General features: G+C 38.9%; 1 pseudogene; it reads right to left on the minus strand.

The window, feature by feature from the left end:
• Positions 1 to 515: 515 nt before the first annotated feature.
• Positions 516 to 20861, minus strand: LOC140877453 (phenylacetaldehyde reductase-like; annotated as a pseudogene).
• Positions 20862 to 22688: the final 1827 nt, after the last annotated feature.

Below are 22688 nucleotides of genomic sequence, written 5' to 3' on the forward strand. Positions count from 1 at the left end.
TGTTTGGGGCGGCTGGGATTAGGATAAAAACAAACACCCAACAATTATGCACAAGAAAATTAAAGAGGAAAAAAGGCTTTCCTAGTACGTACCCCTCAACCAATTATGAATTCTCCTCCTTGTGGGGCTCGTTTGCTTCATTTTTTTCCGCATATTCTTAATTCCAAATTTTCCAAAATAACTATAATGGAGGAGGGACAGTAAAACATTATGGTTCCAGAATTTATGAAAAACTAAAGATTATCAACCACGACAAATAATTAAATTGCATGACCGACAATAGATGAACTTAACATTCATCCACCTAAATAGAAAAGGAAAAAAAGGAAAAATCATTCAATGTTCATTACTTTAATTGAAAATCAGTGAGGTGCATGACTTGGTACTTAAATGAAAACAAATAGAGAGACAGCGAGTACACGTGTTTAATATCTCTTCCGCTTGAGATTTTTCAGCTGCCTGAAAACGTAGTGGATGATTTCATTCAAATTCGCCTTTCCGTTCCTTTTAAAGTTTTAAAGTTCAGGAACCTCATAGCATCCACTCAAATTATACTCGCGAAGCTCGATCAAGGCTGAGGTCACAGCCTCATAAACTTCACTGCCCCATTCATTTTTAAGGCTGCTCAGCCTTTCTTCATTGTCCTTTAGAAATATCTAAAATGAATACTAGTGACTGTTATTCATGAAATCAAATGAAAGGTTGTAAATAATATCTCAAAGGCAGTCACATTTAAGATGTTCAGAAAGAATTGGAAAGATAAAATACCAGAATCTTCTTAAGACCGCTCCCACCAAAATTAGATAGCCAAAATGTTAAATCTATTGTAGAACGGGGCGATCAGATCAATTATGATTGATACCCGGTGCAGCGGAAATTTAAAATTTTGTATGGAACGATTCCATAATGGGTATCAACCTTACGATTAAATTGTGTGTGTAAAAATTAAATAACGATTATAAAATTTTTACCTTTAATCTCGAATCGAGATTTTGGACACCAACAGATTTCTCTGCTCTTGTTGTATATCCCTGGAACTGATGGACGAACTGTTCTTCAATCAGGTCCACGAACGGATAATTAATCCCTCTGATAGATTGCACTAGAAAATCTATCAGAAGTTTCTACGAAGAGAATTAACGAATTTGATCCGTTAAACCAGACTGTAATTCAAAATCACAGGCTGGATTTTACCGAGTAAAGAGGGAGGGGGGCGGCCACTATTGATAGAAAATACTTAGGTTTTCGAAAATTGTGACCTGTTGTGTATAATTTCTGTACTGCAATAACTTATTTATAATGTAGGCCACTAACAGCTTAGGGCCCATTAGTCATAAGTTCAAGCCCGACAAGCAAAGCCCGCATGTTCAGAAATTAATATAAAATTCATCGTGACTCCGATTGATAAACTGATTTCACCAATGTGTACAGAAACCATTTCTACACCTCTTAAAGTCAAGATAAATTTTTCTGAATCCGAATTCAATGATTTCCAAAAATGCCCATCCCTATGTCATTTTAGGAAATCTTACTCCTCTACTCATATTTAAGAAGTCCAACTTCTTTGTTCATTAAATTTAACTCTTTAAATTTAACTATCTCAACGGGGATTAAAAATCCATTACACTGTGTGACCCTCAATGGTTCAGGGATACAGCTAGCCGTGGGCTCACAACTCCTTGTGACTCGGAACAACAATTTCCGACTTGCCCATCGAATCATGGTAAGAGCGTCTAGCAACATCGCCCCATGATTCCCTAGGTATCACTGATAGTGCCTACAAGAACCAATAGATTTTGGTTAGCGTACAGTACGGTCCCTTCATCCATATATCCCGATCGAATCAACAACCATTGGTATATCGAGAGTCGTTCGAGATTCGATAACTATGCAACACATCTTGAAGATCAAATAGTGACATCGCATGTGCTACTAAGAAACCATTTCTTAAATCACATTATGTACTCTGGCCAGAGATTCGTCACACTAATATCTCCTCAGATCGCATAGGATATCCACACTCGCAAGTATGTGGTGAATCCTTGACAACAAAGCATCGACTCCTATATGTGTTGTAACTGTACCCAATCCCGACACCTGATGACCCCAATAGAGTCGGTAAACGAGTCAAAGCACAGTACTAGCATATAGAGTCTCAATGATGTTTCAAGTAGTAAGGACTAATGGTGTACAACCAAAACCGCGGACTATATCCACTCGATAAGTGATAACCACTTGGAAAGTCCGGATAGGATAGTTCGATCATTCATCATATGAATATCCATTTGCATGCTTCGAACATCTCTATGTTCCTTACCAATGAAACGTGGTACTCCGCATCGCAAATGCTAGTCTCAAACTCGAGCGATCCTTATCCTTATTATCGGACGGCTCAATCGACTAGGAACAGTTTAGAATATACAGTGACTATAAGATGTGTTTCATGATAGACATCTCCATGTTCTACCACATCTTACATACACTATAGTATATTCAAGGTCTTTATCAAAACAACAATAGTATATCACAATATAACAATATGAAGAAAGATAAAGTCATTGCCTTTAATAAAAGTGTAAATAATATTAAACAAAAGATTGTTTATACAAAGAGTCATCAAAGCCCTTAGCCACAAGTTGGCTCACCGGGCACCCACTCTTTCAATCTCCCACTTGCCCTAAAGCCAACTAGTCATACTACGTAGACCCATTGCTTCGCGATGTTTGTCAAATAATGGTCCTGGCAAGGGCTTAGTAAGTGGATCAGCAATATTGTCTGCAGAGGCCACTCTTTCGACAGTGATGTCTCCTGTTTCCACAATCTCCCGGATGATGTGGTATTTCCTCAGTACGTGTTTGGATCTTTGATAAGACCTTGGTTCCTTTGCCTGAGCAACGACACCCGTGTTGTCACAGTACACCGGGACTGGACCAACAACTTCAGGAATGACGCCCAACTCTTGGACGAAATTCCTCATCCAAACGGCCTCTTTAGCAGCAGCTGATGCTGCAATGTATTCTGCTTCAGTGGTGGAATCCGCTGTGGTGTCCTGCTTGGAACTTTTCCAAGAGACAGCACCGCCATTGAGCATGAACACAAATCCAGAGGTTGACTTCGAGTCATCCATGTCACTTTGGAAGCTAGAGTCGGTATAGCCTTCCAATTTTAGTTCTCTTCCTCCATATACCATGAACATATTCTTAGTCCTTAGTAAGTACTTAAGAATGTCCTTCACGGCTTTCCAATGCATTTGACCGGGATTAGCTTGATATCTGCTCGTGACACTCAGAGCAAATGCTACATCCGGTCTGGTAGATATCATCCCATACATGATACTACCTATGGCTGACGCATATGGTACATGTGTCATTTTCTCTATCTCTTCATCAGTCTTGGGACACATAGACTTGGATAGAGAAACTCGATGACACATGGGTAGATGTCCTCTCTTGGACCCATCCATTGAAAACCTTTTCAATATGGTGTCGATGTAGGTTGTTTGAGTAAGTCCTATCATTCTCTTAGATCTATCTCTATAGATCTGTATCCCTAGAATATAGGATGTCTCACCCAAATCCTTCATCGAGAATCTACCTGATAACCATATCTTTGTTGACTGCAACATCCCTACGTCATTCCCAATGAGTAGGATGTCATCAACATAAAGTACTAAGAATGTCACAGCATCCTTAACTACTTTCTTGTACACGCATGGTTCCTCCGGATTCTTGATGAAACCAAAATCTTTTATTGTTTCATCAAATTTCTGGTTCCAACTTCTTGATGCTTGTTTTAGACCATAAATTGATCTCTGAAGCTTGCATACCTTATGCTCGCTTCCCATGGATGTGTACCCCTCAGGCTGCTTCATATAGATTTCTTCCTTAATGTCTCCATTAAGAAAAGCAGTCTTCACATCCATTTGCCATATCTCATAGTCATACCAAGCAGCTATGGCAATAAGGATTCTTATGGACTTGAACATTGCAACTGGTGAAAAGGTTTCATCATAGTCAACTCCTTGTCTTTGAGTATAACCTTTCGCCACCAATCGCGCCTTGTAGGTCAATACCTTACCATTAGGCCCAAGCTTTCTCTTGTAGATCCATTTACACCCTATTGGAACAATTCCATCGGGAGGATCTACTAAAGACCAAACTTGGTTTGTATGCATCGAATCTATTTCCGACTGCATAGCTTCAAGCCATAAATTTGAATCCGCATCAGAAATTGCTTCTTTGAAGTTTCTTGGATCACATCCAACATCGGGTGAATCTTGATCCCCTTCAAGAAGAAGACCATATCGAATAGGAGGTCTAGAAGTCCTCTCGGATCTTCTAGGTACAGGCGTGTCTATCAATGGTTCCTGAGGTGTAGGATCGTTATTTTGTATTTCGGGTTCTTCTCGAATTTCTTCGAGTTCCATCATCACGCCTTTCTTATCCAATAAGAACTCCTTCTCCAAGAAGGTGGCATTCCTTGAAACAAACACCTTTGTTTCAGCAGGATAATAGAAATAATATCCAATTGAATTCTTCGGATACCCTACAAAATAACATAAGCTGGATCGACTATCCAACTTATCTCCCACTGTCCGCTTCACGTAAGCAGGACATCCCCAAATCCTCAAGTACGAGTACTTAGGAGCTTTGCCATTCCATAACTCGTATGGTGTTTTGTCCACTGCTTTAGTGTGGACGTTGTTCAACAACAATACCGCCGTTTCAAGCGCATAGCCCCAAAACGAAGGTGGAAGCTCAGTGAAGCTCATCATGGATCGAACCATGTCCAACAAAGTTCGATTATGACGCTCCGATACACCATTAAGCTGTGGTGTCTTAGGAGGAGTCCACTGAGAGCGAATCCCATTTTTTTTTAGATAGTCCAAAAACTCGGTACTTAAGTATTCTCCACCTCGATCCGATCGAAGTGCTTTAATACTTTTACCTAGCTTGTTTTCTACTTCAGCCTTGAATTCTTTGAACTTTTCAAATGCTTCAGACTTATATTTCATTAAATATAAATACCCATACCTCGAATAATCATCAGTAAAGGTAATGAAGTAGGTGTGGCCATATTGAGTACCAACTCTAAATGGACCACAAACATCTGTATGGATCAAATCCAACAGATTTTGACTACGCTCAGGTTTCCCCTTAAAAGGAGATTTAGTCATTTTCCCTTTTAGGCAGGATTCACAAGTAGGTAGAGAGTTAATATCAGACATATAAAACATGCCCTCTCCCACTAGATTGTTCATCCTCCTTGAGGAAATATGACCTAGCCTAGCATGCCAAAGGTTTGCCGGGTTTTGGCTATCGATTTTCCTTTTGTTTGTTGTTGCCGGTTTATCAACATAATTTATTGGAACGTCTTTTAGTTTTAAGTTGTATAGATCGTTTTCAAGTTGTCCATTTCCAATTAAACATTCATTCTTGTAAATATTGCAAATCACATTCACAAAATTGCAAGAATAACCATCTCTATCAAGCATAGAAACAGAAATAATGTTTTTAATCAAATCCGGAACAAATAAAACATCTCTTAAAAGTAACTTAAAACCGTTCTGCAAAATTAAATAAACATCTCCCACGGCTTTAGCCTCAACTCTGGAACCATTTCCGAGCCTCAGCTGGGTCTCACCCATTCTAAGCCTGCGACTTCTTGTCATCACCTGCAAATCATTGCAAATGTGAGATCCACATCCGGTATCCAATACCCAAGAAGTAGTATTAAGTGAAAAATTTATTTCAATATACAACATACCCTTCGCAGTTCGCAACTGCTCTAGATATTCCTTGCAGTTACGCTTCCAATGACCGGGCTTCTTGCAGTAATGGCAAACATCCTTGGATTTTTCCATGTTTGAAGCCTTTGTCTTGTACTTCTTCTCGGGTTCGATTTTCTTGGGTGGGGCAGAACGTTTCTTGCCCTTTGTACTTGGCCCCTTCTTAGCAGAAGAGGAGCCCACCAAGAAAGCCGGTTTATCCTTCTTTAATGTGGATTCATATGTCACAAGCATATTGACCATCTCTTCAAGGGAGGCCTCTATCTTGTTCATATTGAAATTCACCACAAATCCGTCAAACGAAGAAGGAAGAGACAGAAGTAGTAAGTCCACGTTGAGTTCATGCTCCAACACCAAATCAAGGGTTACCAACTTCTTTATGAGCCAAATCACTCATACCCCATGATCACGGACCGAAGTCCCTTCACGCATGCGACACGTCATTAGCTCCTTTACAGTAGAGAACCTTTCAGCCCTCGATTGAGCCCCAAAAAGTTCCTTGAGTTGAACGTGAATGTCAGCAGCATTCACGGTGTCCTCAAATCGCCTCTGGAGTTCATCAGACATCGAGGCTTGCATATAGCATTTGGTCTTGATATCATGGTCCCACCATGTATCAAGTTTGGCTAACTCTTCCGGACTTACGTCAGCTGGTGCTTCCTTCGGAGGAGATTTTTCTAACACGTAGAGCATCTTCTCCGAAGTCAAGACAATCTTCAACTTACGGAACCATTCCGTATAGTTTGCGCCAGTCAACTTATTTTGTTCGAGGATCGAGAAAATTGGATTACGCGAATTCATCTTATGAAATACTGAAAAGAAACAGACAAATATCAGTGATTGTTTAAGCAATTTACTAAGACATAAAATAGGCGAAATTTATTTTATGAATCTCACTCCCACTATTTTAACGATTTCACTACCCTCTAGTGAAAACGGGAAACTGTTTTCCTTAGTGAGAACATGGAGTCCAATTGACAAACTTATGGTCCCGAATAATATCAGCCAACCATAATTTTCAAAAGGTAGAGCCCAATTGCTTCCAAAGAAACCTCCACGTTTTTACCTCATGTCCAATAAGGGCCCAATAATATGACGCCGTTTATTGTGACATGTCAAGATGACCCATCAATATTAAGTTGTGATGGACGGTCGCCATGTGGATCCCCCAATAATATGAGCCGATCCCATGGGAGTTCCACCCAACTTACAACATGTGTCGATCCAATGTACAGCTTTCCGACGAACGGGCCCCCCCAATAATATGAGCCGGACCGTATCCGCGGGTAGCATCTCATACATTGATCGTTGATGGAAGGTAGGAACATTTAAACAAATTTAAATTTCCTTTATTTATCTTGATATCAATTTTAAATCATATTTAAAATGAGGGATTTTTAATTATGAAAATTTGTCTCATCATTTTTAAAGTTTTGTATGCTTGTCGGATTCACACAATTTTGTCTAAAACATGCATACAACTATAATATCACATATTATATAGGATGATCGATTCCATTTCTAATCGACCCGTGGTTGCCAATCACGAGTCTTAGTCCAATCCTAGGTAATATGCAGTATGCAATGCAATCCTATTACATTTGCTTCCAATTTACATTTCTTCTGTCTTTATTGTCTGCTGGGCCCACCTCCATCTTCAAATCTTGATCTCCCACTAAATCTAATGTATTTACAATAAATAACAATGACAAGTAGGGGATACATTTTAAGGGGTGGGAACGGGCCATAAACCAAGCCCACTTTTATTACATATGACATTCATATTGGGCCATAAACCAGGCCCATTAATAAAACCAACAACAATAAAACCAAATGTAAATTCCTAACATACACCTACAAAATTGGTCATGGCAATCGATCATCCTTATCCAATAATATTTAATTCAAAATTAATTTATTGGATAACATGCAATGGCAATTTAAATTTAAAAGGATAAAATCATATTTCATACATAAAATCTTATTTTATATACAAAATCATATTTTATCTTTTTATCAAATAAAATCATATTTTATCTATAAAATCCAATTTTATACATAAAATCATATTTTACTCAATATACCCATAAGATCATATCTTATCATCAATTGTACCAAAAATAATTAATTTCAAAATTCAATTTAAGGATAAAATATTAAAATTTTCCAAAAATTCAAATTTATCGAAAAATCAATTTTAAAATTTTCGGACTCGAACAATTCGATCCGACGCCTCGTGGACCAATCAAAACAATTTTCGATCGGACCAAAAATAGAATTTTAACATATTAAAATTTAATTTAAAAAATTAAAAAATAATTTTTCCCGCGGGCCGCCCGGGACATTCCCGGGCTGCCGCGCCCCGTAGGGCTCGGGCCGGGCAGCGCCGTGCGCCGCCCTGTGCAGCGCCGGCGCTGCCCGGGGCAGCGACGATCGCTGCCCCTGCCCCGGGCTGCGCAGCGCCCAGCGCTGCGCCGGGCAGCGCCGTGCGCCGCCCTGTGCAGCGCCGGCGCTGCCCGGGGCAGCGACGATCGCTGCCCCTGCCCCGGGCAGCGATCCAATCACTGCCCCTGCCCCGGGCAGCGATCCAATCGCTGCCCGGGTTTTTGCCCGAAAAAAAAAATTTTATTTTTAAATATTTATTTTGTTTCAAAAACCGAGGCTTAAAAATTTTTGTACAATCGATTAATTTAATCGCTTGATCTGAGCAACCTGGCTCTGATACCACTGTTGTAGAACAGGGCGATCAGATCAATTATGATTGATACCCGGTGCAGCGGAAGTTTAAAATTTTGTATGGAACGATTCCATAATGGGTATCAACCTTACGATTAAATTGTGTGTGTAAAAATTAAATAACGATTATAAAATTTTTACCTTTAATCTCGAATCGAGATTTTGGACACCAACAGATTTCTCTGCTCTTGTTGTATATCCCTGGAACTGATGGACGAACTGTTCTTCAATCAGGTCTACGAACGGATAATTAATCCCTCTGATAGATTGCACTAGAAAATCTATCAGAAGTTTCTACGAAGAGAATTAACGAATTTGATCCGTTAAACCAGACTGTAATTCAAAATCACAGGCTGGATTTTACCGAGTAAAGAGGGAGGGGGGGCGGCCACTATTGATAGAAAATACTTAGGTTTTCGAAAATTGTGACCTGTTGTGTATAATTTCTGTACTGCAATAACTTATTTATAATGTAGGCCACTAACAGCTTAGGGCCCATTAGTCATAAGTTCAAGCCCGACAAGCAAAGCCCGCATGTTCAAAAATTAATATAAAATTCATCGTGACTCCGATTGATAAACTGATTTCACCAATGTGTACAGAAACCATTTCTGCACCTCTTAAAGTCAAGATAAATTTTTCTGAATCCGAATTCAGTGATTTCCAAAAATGCCCATCCCTATGTCATTTTAGGAAATCTTACTCCTCTACTCATATTTAAGAAGTCCAACTTCTTTGTTCATTAAATTTAACTCTTTAAATTTAACTATCTCAACGGGGATTAAAAATCCATTACACTGTGTGACCCTCAATGGTTCAGGGATACAGCTAGCCGTGGGCTCACAACTCCTTGTGACTCGGAACAACAATTTCCGACTTGCCCATCGAATCATGGTAAGAGCGTCTAGCAACATCGCCCCATGATTCCCTAGGTATCACTGATAGTGCCTACAAGAACCAATAGATTTTGGTTAGCGTACAGTACGGTCCCTTCATCCATATATCCCGATCGAATCAACAACCATTGGTATATCGAGAGTCGTTCGAGATTCGATAACTATGCAACACATCTTGAAGATCAAATAGTGACATCGCATGTGCTACTAAGAAACCATTTCTTAAATCACATTATGTACTCTGGCCAGAGATTCGTCACACTAATATCTCCTCAGATCGCATAGGATATCCACACTCGCAAGTATGTGGTGAATCCTTGACAACAAAGCATCGACTCCTATATGTGTTGTAACTGTACCCAATCCCAACACCTGATGACCCCAATAGAGTCGGTAAACGAGTCAAAGCACAGTACTAGCATATAGAGTCTCAATGATGTTTCAAGTAGTAAGGACTAATGGTGTACAACCAAAACCGCGGACTATATCCACTCGATAAGTGATAACCACTTGGAAAGTCCGGATAGGGTAGTTCGATCATTCATCATATGAATATCCATTTGCATGCTTCGAACATCTCTATGTTCCTTACCAATGAAACGTGGTACTCCGCATCGCAAATGCTAGTCTCAAACTCGAGCGATCCTTATCCTTATTATCGGACGGCTCAATCGACTAGGAACAGTTTAGAATATACAGTGACTATAAGATGTGTTTCATGATAGACATCTTCATGTTCTACCACATCTTACATACACTATAGTATATTCAAGGTCTTTATCAAAACAACAATAGTATATCACAATATAACAATATGAAGAAAGATAAAGTCATTGCCTTTAATAAAAGTGTAAATAATATTAAACAAAAGATTGTTTATACAAAGAGTCATCAAAGCCCTTAGCCACAAGTTGGCTCACCGGGCACCCACTCTTTCAAAATCAAATGGAGTAAACGTACTATACAGTGAATGAAGATCTTTAAAATCAAACAAACACCAAGATAAAGTGCTATGTGTGTGCATAAGGAACCAACTTGTCTGTACAGCTTTTTAAGGGAGATAGAGGGAAGATTACCTTTGATCCCAGGCACAACAATTTTTCAGGTACTGGTTCAAAAGAAGGCTTTGCTCATGAGCATAGGACTTTGCTATCAGACAATGGATGAAATGTAACATTTCGATGGTCTATAATCTGTTAACAGGAAAAACGATCTCTATTATTATTTATTCCATCCATTCACCAGGTTTTAGAAAAAAAATAAAATGGGCAACTAAAATTACCACAGCTGGAGTGATATAAGCACTTGGATCTCCAATTTCATATAGAAGCTGTTCAGCACAAGTGCAAAAATTTATAACCCCACCAGTGCCCTCTGCCTTTGCTACAGACACAGTCCCATCAAAAGTAACTTCCACAAATGGAAGAGATAAGCCAGGCAAATTTTGGAGAAACATGCTTCAACTAAACTAACGAAATCTTGGCATATGTTTGAGACATCGTCGCTTCGGAGTGATTTCTCGGAGATCTCATCTAGACTCTGCAATTACTCGGTTCAGTCAAATGACAGATGAAATTGTGCTAGGAGCATATGTTACATAGCATGAACTTTGAATTAAGGTTTGCACTAGTGTGCCATGTGTGTAGAACAGGGAGTGAATACAGAGCCAATTAACAACATACAGATACTTTGTTAGTTGTTAGTTGTTACTATTATTGAAGCTTATATATATATATATATGCAGTACCTTTTATGAGGTCCAAGATAAAGCGAGACGAAGTATTGAGAGTTGGCTGAAGGAGAGGACCGATCACAAACCTCGGATTCATCACCACCAAGTCAATCCCATTCTGCTCTGCATACTTCACCGCACTTTGCTCTGCTAATGTCTTGGCAAGCCAATACCATTGCTGAAAGAAATAAAATAAAGGCACTCATAAAAACTGATAATTTTTCACCAAATATATATATATTTATATATATAATTCTGGACTATATATATATATATATATATATATAGAGTGCAGATATATATATATACAAAAAAACCTTTGTTTCTTTGCATAATTCGATGTCTGAAAACCAGGTCTCATCCATTACAGTACCCGGGCCACGGGGATTTCTGTTGAGTATCACTGCAGCTATAGAAGATGTCACCACAACTCGTTTGATAGACGGCAATTTGGCGCATTACTTGAGCAAGCTAAGCGTCCCGTTCACCGCTGGTTCAATCAGTTGTTCCTGATAAATTTGTGCCACTACTTGAAATATATACCAGCTGGCTAACGACTGGAAACGAAAACAAAAAAAAACAAGAACATATATATATATATATATGCACGAACGAACCTGTGGATCAGTAATGGAATACAAGACGGGAGATGTGTTGGAGAACGTGGCGATCAAATCAATCAGAATTGATACCCGGTGCAGCGGAAGTTTAAAATTTTTATATGAAACGATTCCATAATGGGTATCAAAACTTTACGATTAAATTGTGTGTGTAAAAATTAAATAACAATTATAAATTTTTACCTCCAATCTCGAATCGAGATTATGGACACCAACAGATTGCTCTGCTCTTGTTGTATATCCCTGGAACTGATGGACGAACTGTTCTTCAATCAGATCCACGAACGGATATTTAATCCCTCTGATAGATTGCACTAGAAAATCTATCAGAAGTTTCTACGAAGAGAATTAACGAATTTGATCCGTTAAAACAGACTGTAATTCAAAATTCACAGACTGGATTTTTCCCAAGCAGAAGGGAGGGGGGCGGCGGCCACTCTTAAGAAAAATAGGGTTTTTTCGAAAATTATTTTGTGACCTGTTGTATGTAATTTCTGTACTGCAATAACTTATTTATAATGTAGGCCGCTAACAGCTTAGGGCCCATTAGTCATAAGTTCAAGCCCGACAAGCAAAGCCCGCATGTTCAGAAATTAATATAAAATTCATCATGACTCCGATTGATAAACCGATTTCACCAATGTGTACAGAAACCATTTCTGCACCTTTTAAAGTCAAGATAAATTTTTCTGAATCCGAATTCAGTGGTTTCCAAAAATTCCCATCCCTATGTCATTTTAGGAAATCTTACTACTCTACTCTTAAATAAGAAGTCCAACTTCTTTGTTCATTAAATTTAACTCTTTAAATTTAACTATCTCAACGGGGATTAAAAATCCATTACTCTGTGTGACCCTCAATGGTTCAGGGATACAGCTAGCCGTGGGCTCACAACTCCTTGTGACTCGGAACAACAATTTCCGACTTGCCCATCGAATCATGGTAAGAGCGCCTAGCAACATCGCCCCATGATTCCCTAGGTATCACTGATAGTGCCTACAAGTGGATCAGCGATATTGTCTGCAGAGGCCACTCTTTCGACAGTGATGTCTCCTTTTTCCACAATCTCCCGGATGATGTGGTATTTCCTCAGTACGTGTTTGGATCTTTGATGAGACCTTGGTTCCTTTGCCTGAGCAATGGCACCCGTGTTGTCACAGTACACCGGGACTGGACCAATAACTTCAGGAATGACGCCCAACTCTTGGACGAAATTCCTCATCCAAACGGCCTCTTTAGCAGCAGCTGATGCTGCAATGTATTCTGCCTCAGTGGTGGAATCCGCTGTGGTGTCCTGCTTGGAACTCTTCCAAGAGACAGCACCGCCATTGAGCATGAACACAAATCCAGAGGTTGACTTCGAGTCATCCACGTCACTTTGGAAGCTAGAGTCGGTATAGCCTTCCAATTTTAGTTCTCTTCCTCCATATACCATGAACATATTCTTAGTCCTTCGTAAGTACTTAAGAATGTCCTTCACGGCTTTCCAATGCATTTGACCGGGATTAGCTTGATATCTTCTCGTGACACTCAGAGCAAATGCTACATCCGGTCTGGTAGATATCATCCCATACATGATACTACCTATGGCTGACGCATATGGTACATGTGTCATTTTCTCTATCTCTTCATCCGTCTTGGGACACATAGACTTGGATAGAGAAACTCCATGACACATGGGTAGATGTCCTCTCTTGGACCCATCCATTGAAAACCGTTTCAATATGGTGTCGATGTAGGTTGATTGAGTGAGTCCTATCATTCTCTTAGATCTATCTCTATAGATCTGTATCCCTAGAATATAGGATACCTCACCCAAATCCTTCATCGAAAATCTACCTGATAACCATATCTTTGTTGACTGCAACATCCTTACGTCATTCCCAATGAGTAGGATGTCATCAACATAAAGTACTAAGAATGTCACAGCATCCTTAACTACTTTCTTGTACACGCATGGTTCCTCCGGGTTCTTGATGAAACCAAAATCCTTTATTGTTTCATCAAATTTCTGATTCCAACTTCTTGATGCTTGTTTTAGACCATAAATTGATATCTGAAGCTTGCATACCTTATGCTCGCTTCCCATGGATGTGTACCCCTCAGGCTGCTTCATATAGATTTCTTCCTTAATGTCTCCATTAAGAAAAGCAGTCTTCACATCCATTTTCCATATCTCATAGTCATACCAAGCAGCTATGGCAATAAGGATTCTTATGGACTTGAACATTGCAACTGGTGAAAAGGTTTCATCATAGTCAACTCCTTGTCTTTGAGTATAACCTTTCGCCACCAATCGCGCCTTGTAGGTCAATACCTTACCATCAGGCCCAAGCTTTCTCTTGTAGATCAATTTACACCCTATTGGAACAATTCCATCGGGAGGATCTACTAAAGACCAAACTTGGTTTGTATGCATCGAATCTATTTCCGACTGCATAGCTTCAAGCCATAAATTTGAATCCGCATCAGAAATTGCTTCCTTGAAGTTTCTTGGATCACATCCAACATCGGGTTCATCTTGATCCTCTTCAAGAAGAAGACCATATCGAAAAGGGGGTCTAGAAGTCCTCTCGGATCTTCTAAGCATAGGCGTGTCTATCAATGGTTCCTGAGGTGTAGGATCGTTATTTTGTATTTCGGGTTCTTCTCGAATTTCTTCGAGTTCCATCATCTCGCCTTTCTTATCCAATAAGAACTCCTTCTCCAAGAAGGTGGCATTCCTTGAAACAAACACCTTTGTTTCAGCAGGATAATAGAAATAATATCCGATTGAATTCTTCGGATACCCTACAAAATAACATAAGGTGGATCGACTATCCAACTTATCTCCCACTGTCTGCTTCACGTAAGCAGGACATCCCCAAATCCTCAAGTACGAATACTTAGGAGCTTTGCCATTCCATAACTCATATGGTGTTTTGTCCACTGCTTTAGTGTGGACGTTGTTCAACAACAATACCGCCGTTTCAAGCGCATAGCCCCAAAACGAAGGTGGAAGCTCAGTGAAGCTCATCATGGATCGAACCATGTCCAACAAAGTTCGATTACGACGCTCCGATACACCATTCAGCTGAAGTGTCATAGGAGGAGTCCACTGAGAGAGAATCCCATTCTCTTTCAGATAGTCCAAAAACTCGGTACTTAAGTATTCTCCACCTCGATCTGATCGAAGTGCTTTAATACTTTTACCTAGCTTGTTTTCTACTTCAGCCTTGAATTCTTTGAACTTTTCAAATGCTTCAGACTTATATTTCATTAAATATAAATACCCATACCTAGAATAATCATCAGTAAAGGTAATGAAGTAGGTGTGGCCATATTGAGTACCAACTCTAAATGGACCACAAACATCTGTATGGATCAAATCCAACAGATTTTGACTACGCTCAGGTTTCCCCTTAAAAGGAGATTTAGTCATTTTTCCTTTCAGGCAGGATTCACAAGTAGGTAGAGAGTTAATATCAGACACATCAAACATGCCCTCTCCCACTAGCTTGTTCATCCTCCTTGAGGAAATATGACCTAGCCTAGCATGCCAAAGGTTTGCCGGGTTTTGGCTATCGATTTTCCTTTTGTTTGTTGTTGCCAGTTTATCAACATAATTTATTGGAACGTCTTTTAGTTTTAAGTTATATAGATCATTTCAAGTTGTCCATTTCCAATCAAACATTCATTCTTGTAAATATTGCAAATCCCATTCACAAAATTGCAAGAATAACCATCTCTATCAAGCATAGAAACAGAAATAATGTTTTTAATCAAATCCGAAACAAATAAAACATCTCTCAAAAGTAACTTAAAACCGTTCTGCAAAATTAAATAAATATCTCCCATAGCTTTAGCTTCAACTCTGGAACCATTTCCGAGCCTCAGCTGGGTCTCACCCATTCTAAGCCTGCGACTTATTGTCATCACCTGCAAATCATTGCAAATGTGAGATCCACATCCGGTATCCAATACCCAAAAAGTAGTATTAAGTGAAACATTTATTTCAATATAGAACATACCCTTCGCAGTTCGCAACTGCTCTAGATATTCCTTGTAGTTACGCTTCCAATGATCGGGCTTCTTGCAGTAATGGCAAACATCCTTGGACTTTTCCATGTTTGAAGCCTTTGTCTTGTACTTCTTCTCTGGTTCGATTTTCTTGGGTGGGGCAGAACGTTTCTTACCCTTTGTACTTGGCCCCTTCTTAGCAGAAGAAGAGGAGCCCACCAAAAAAGCCGGTTTATCCTTCTTTAAAGGGGATTCATATGTCACAAGCATATTGACCATCTCTTCAAGGGAGGCCTCTATCTTGTTCATATTGAAATTCACCACAAATCCGTCAAACGAAGAAGGAAGAGATAGAAGTAGTAAGTCCACGTTGAGTTCATGCTCCAACACCAAATCAAGGGTTACTAACTTCTGTATGAGCCAAATCACTCGTACCCCATGATCACGGACCGAAGTCCCTTCACGCATGCGACACGTCATTAGCTCCTTTACAGTAGCGAACCTTTCAGCCCTCGATTGAGCCCCAAAAAGTTCCTTGAGTTGAACGTGAATGTCAGCAGCATTCACGGTGTCCTCAAATTGCCTCTGGAGTTCATCAGACATCGAGGCTTGCATATAGCATTTGGCCTTGATATCATGGTCCCACCATGTATCAAGTTTGGCTAACTATTCCGGACTTATGTCAGCTGGTGCTTCCTTCGGAGGAGATTTTTCTAACACGTAGAGCATCTTCTCCGAAGTCAAGACAATCTTCAACTTACGGAACCATTCCGTATAGTTTGCGCCAGTCAATTTATTTTGTTCGAGGATCGAGAAAAGTGGATTACGCGAATTCATCTTTATGAAATACTGAAAAGAAACAGACAAATATCAGTGATTGTTTAAGTAATTTACTAAGACATAAAATAGGCGAAATTTATTTTATGAATCTCACTCACACTATTTTAACGATTTCACTACCCTCTAGTGAAAACGGGAAACTGTTTTCCTTAGTGAGAACATGGAGTCCAATTGACAAACTATGGTCCCGAATAATATCAGCCAACCATAATTTTCAAAAGGTAGAGCCCAATTGCTTCCAAAGCAACCTTCACGTTTTTACCTCATGTCCAATAAGGGCCCAATAATATGACGCCGTTTATTGTGACATGTCAAGATGACCCATCAATATTAAGTTGTGATGGACGGTCGCCATGTGGATCCCCCAATAATATGAGCCGATCCCATGGGAGTTCCACCCAACTTACAACATGTGTCGATCCAATGTACAGCTTTCCGACGAACGGGCCCCCCCAATAATATGAGTCGGACCGTATCCGCGGGTAGAATCTCATACATTGATCGTTGATGGAAGGTAGGAACATTTAAACAAATTTAAATTTCCTTTATTTATCTTGATATCAATTTTAAATCATATTTAAAATGAGGGATTTTAATTTTGAAAATTTGTCTCATCATTTTTTAAAATTTTGTATGCTTTCCGGATTCACACAATTTTATCTAAAACATGCATACAACAATAATATCACATATTATATAGGATGATCGATTCCATTTCTAATCGACCCGTGGTTGCCAATCACGAGTCTTAGTCCAATCCTAGGTAATATGCAGTATGCAATGCAATCCTATTACATTGTGCTTCCAATTTACATTTTTCTGTCTTTATTGTCTGCTGGGCCCACCTCCGTCTTCAAATCTTCATCTCCCACTAATTCTAATGTATTTACAATAAATAACAATGACAAGTAGGGGATACATTTTTAAGGGATGGAAACGGGCCATAAACCAAGCCCACTTTTATTACATATGACAATTCATATTGGGCCATAACCAGGCCCATTAATAAATCCAACAACAATAAAAACAAATGTAAATTCCTAACATACACCTACAAAATTGGTCATGGCAATCGATCATCCTTATCCAATAACATTTAATTCAAAATTAATTTATTGGATAACATGCAATGGAAATTTAAATTTAAAAGGATAAAATCATATTTCATATATAAAATCTTATTTTACATACAAAATCATATTTTATCTTTTTATCAAATAAAATCATATTTTATCTATAAAATCCAATTTTATACATAAAATCATATTTTACTCAATATATCCATAAGATCATATCTTATCATCAATTGTACCAAAAATAATTAATTTCAAAATTCAATTTAACGGATAAAATATTTAAATTTTCAAAAAATTCAAATTTAACCAAAAATCAATTTTAAAATTTTCGGACTCGAACAATTCGATCTGACGCCTCGTGGACCAATCAAAAACAATTTTCGATCGGACCAAAAATAGAATTTTAACATATTAAGATTTTAATTTAAAAATTAAAAATAATTTTTCGCGGGCCGCCCGGGACACTCCCGGGCTGCCCGCGCCCCAAAGGGGCTCGGGCCGGGCTGCCCGGCTGCCCCTAGGGCAGCGACGATCGCTGCCCATGGGCAGCGACCATCGCTGCCCCCCCGGGCAGTGATCCAATCGCTGCCCGGGTTTTGCCCGAAAAAAAAAATTTTATTTTTAAAATATTTATTTTGTTTCAAAAATCGAGGCTTAAAAAATTTTTGTACAATCGATTAATTTAATCAATTGATCTGAGCAACTTGGCTCTGATACCACTGTTGGAGAACGCGGCGATCAGATCAATCAGAATTGATACCCGGTGCAGCGGAAGTTTAAAATTTTTATATGGAACGATTCCATAATGGGTATCAAAACTTTACGATTAAATTGTGTGTGTAAAAATTAAATAACAATTATAAATTTTTACCTCCAATCTCGAATCGAGATTATGGACACCAACAGATTGCTCTGCTCTTGTTGTATATCCCTGGAACTAATGGACGAACTGTTCTTCAATCAGGTCCACAAACGGATATTTAATCCCTCTGATAGATTGCACTAGAAAATCTATCAGAAGTTTCTACGAAGAGAATTAACGAATTTGATCCGTTAAAACAGACTGTAATTCAAAATTTACAGACTGGATTTTTCCCGAGCAGAGGGGAGGGGGGCGGCGGCCACTCTTAAGAAAAATAGGGTTTTTTCGAAAATTATTTTGTGACCTGTTGTATGTAATTTCTGTACTGCAATAACTTATTTATAATGTAGGCCGCTAACAGCTTAGGGCCCATTAGTCATAAGTTCAAGCCCGACAAGCAAAGCCCGCATGTTCAGAAATTAATATAAAATTCATCATGACTCCGATTGATAAACCGATTTCACCAATGTGTACAAAAACCATTTCTGCACCTTTTAAAGTCAAGATAAATTTTTCTGAATCCGAATTCAGTGGTTTCCAAAAATTCCCATCCCTATGTCATTTTAGGAAATCTTACTCCTCTACTCTTAAATAAGAAGTCCAACTTCTTTGTTCATTAAATTTAACTCTTTAAATTTAACTATCTCAACGGGGATTAAAAATCCATTACTCTGTGTGACCCTCAATGGTTCAGGGATACAGCTAGCCGTGGGCTCACAACTCCTTGTGACTCGGAACAACAATTTCCGACTTGCCCATCGAATCATGGTAAGAGCGCCTAGCAACATCGCCCCATGATTCCCTAGGTATCACTGATAGTGCCTGCAAGAACCAATAGATTTTGGTTAGCGTACAGTACGGTCCCTTCATCCATATATCCCGATCGAATCAACAACCATTGGTAAATCGAGAGTCGTTCGAGATTCGATAACTATGCAATACATCTTGAAGATCAAATAGTGACATCGCATGTGTTACTAAGAAACCATTTCTTAAAACACATCATGTACTCTGGCCAGAGATTCGTCACACTAATATCTCCTCAGATCGCATAGGATATCCACACTCGCAAGTATGTGGTGAATCCTTGACAACAAAGCATCGACTCCTATATGTTTTGTAACTGTACCCAATCCCGACACCTGATGACCCTAATAGAGTCGGTAAACGAGTCAAAGCACAGTACTAGCATATAGAGTCTCAATGATGTTTCAAGTAGTAAGGACTAATGGTGTACAACCAAAACCGCGGACTTTATCCACTCGATAAGTGATAACCACTTGGAAAGTCCGGATAGGGTAGTTCGATCATTCATCGTATGAATATCCATTTGCATGCTTCGAACATCTCTATGTTCCTTACCAATGAAACGTGGTACTCTGCATCGCAAATGCTAGTCTCAAACTCGAGCGATCCTTATCCTTATTATCGGACGGCTCAATCGACTAGGAACAGTTTAGAATACACAGTGACTATAAGATGTGTTTCATGATAGACATCTCCATGTTCTACCACATCTTACATACACTATAGTATATTCAAGGTCTTTATCAAAACAACAATATTATATCACAATATAACAATATGAAGATAGATAAAGTCATTGCCATTAATAAAAGTGTAAATTATATTAAACAAAAGATTGTTTATACAAAGAGTCATCAAAGCCCTTAGCCACAAGTTGGCTCACCGGGCACCTACTCTTTCAAGATGCAGTGTGAAACACACATACACAATCATGTACGATTGAATCGAAAGACCCTTCTTTTATCAAGTCGGCTTCGAACAGCTGCAGTCTCTCTTTGGCTCCTTCCAGTGCTTTTAGGTGCGCAACTTTGTTAGGCTCCCCTGCGTATTTTTTCGAGATGTCGAGTACACTGTAAGAAGCATAAAACCAAACACCTTGCGGGCAGAAATAAGTAACCCATGCAGCATCAACAGTGTAAGGAAGAAATCTACCACAAACAAATGTAAAAACACCACCACAAGACTCTAAAAGACCACCAAAACCTACGTTCTAGCAGAAATCAATATCAAAGAAACACAGATCACGCCCTGCAGAGATTTTTGCTACTGCGAAATGGCAGCCCACAACAACTAAGCCCAATAACAGATGGAAAAATTAGGTAATGTAGTGGAAATCAAAACCCACCCTAGTCAAAGCAATCGCAACTTGTTCGTGAATAATAAAAGTTGGAGAATAATAAAAGTTTTCGGGAACATTGGTTACCTTCTTGGCATATTTTGGCACGGCTTGGTGGATGCTCACAACAGTGGAAAGCTCTGTGACCCGTCAAAACTTCCCCAACCATTCTCGAAAACAAATCGGCACTCATAATCCCGGTCGTCTTCTTGACTCATTTAGTATGGAACTCGAACATGGAGAGTATTTCAGAAGGCGTACCGATTATTTGCTTTTTCTGGTAATTTTTCGCGGAGCAGCAGACGAATTGAAGATCGAGGGGGATGTGACGCGGGAGAATATCGCGAAGACGGTGAGAGATTTGATGGGGATCTAGGTTTCAATCGATTTCTTTGAGAGCCGGATAGCTGTAGTATATTTAATTATAATTATTTATTTAGATTTTAAACAAATTAAAGAGTTGTAGTATAAAAAGCGTTGTAAAAGAAATAAAAAAAGAAATAAAAAAACGCACATCCACAACATTTTTGAATAAAGTGTTGTAAAAGAAATAAAAAAAACGCTCATCCACAACGCTTTTTAAAAAGCGTTGTGGATGACAAAAAAAATGTTGTCTTTTATATATTAAAAAAACAAAGACAACACTTTCTCATAAAAGCGTTGTGTTTCTTTTTTTAACAACGCTTTTTGTAAAAAGCGTTGTCTTTCAACTGTTGTCAATGATCATTTTGTTGTAGTGATCTCAAAACATGATATACAGACAACATATTCAATGTTAATACAAATAAAATGCATGTCTTTAAAACGGGGATATCAACTATGATACTCAAGGAATTGCTGCTATGCTTTTGGGATCCCGAGGATGAGATCACGTAAACAACCCACCGACTCTCCCGATCGAGGTGGTTTCACGTATCTCCATCCTCTAGACTTTGGTGCGACTACAAGGAGTATGCTGACACTAGGTAAACTTCTACAATCCAGGCCACTCACAATATAGCCCCCAAAACGTCTAAACAAAAAAGGTCGTACTGCCCGCTGAAATCAAAGATTTAGGCTCGAGATGAATGCATATAGAAAACACAAAGCATTAAACCATAAACCAATTAATAACAAGAGTTCAATCACAAAATACAAGTTCCCCACTCTAGAACAAGTATTGATTCAAGTATGTGATTTAAGGGAAACTCAAGAACCATCTATCTTGAGTGTGCTATCCCGCTAAAAATTCTTCACTCTTACGAAGTTTTTGTACAACAGATATCAGATGATTATCTTGATGGCATATTTCGAGGAGTTGTACGAGAAGAAATGAACATTTCATTTGTATTGGGATGATTTTTCTGAGTCCCCTGTATTGGGACCAGATTTGATTTGATGTTTGGATGGATAGATGAAGAGTTATCAGACAAGATTAACGATGGCCCAGGACAAATAAACAAATTATATGAATTTCAGACGCAGATCTCTATATTTTGATCAGGGAGACTGAGTAATTAAGAAGTATTCTACTTTCAGAGGCTTTGTCTGATTTGATAAGGGAGAAATCATCTCCGAGATTGACCGATTTTTAGGAGATTCTGAAGAAGATAGGCAATCTTGCCTTTAGACATGCATTTGTTCCGTCTATTTCTGGTATTCATGATGTAGTTCTTTAGCTGTTGAGACCGAAATTGATGAGACGCTGAATTTCTTGAAACGATCGATTCTGAATCTTGACCAAAAAGAGAAGTAGCCCCGAAACAAACCGATTCAGTTTGTGTAAGTGCAGTGGATTCGATACAGATTTGAAGAAGCATTTGGGAGACAGAGTTCGATATGAAGCAGCGAATTCAAGAGTTACTCTGTGAGGTAAATTCTTATTGCAGTATTTTATTCTTTTCTTTCTTATGTGATTGAACTGTATTCGATTTCGAGGACAAAATCAGTTCTTAGAGGGGGAGAATTGTAACACCCCAAATTTTGATTAATCGAGATTATAGGAGATTATTTTGAT

The sequence above is a fragment of the Henckelia pumila genome, chromosome 2 (assembly GCF_033568475.1).
Source record: "Henckelia pumila isolate YLH828 chromosome 2, ASM3356847v2, whole genome shotgun sequence".
In the NCBI taxonomy this organism is placed as follows: Eukaryota; Viridiplantae; Streptophyta; class Magnoliopsida; order Lamiales; family Gesneriaceae; genus Henckelia; species Henckelia pumila.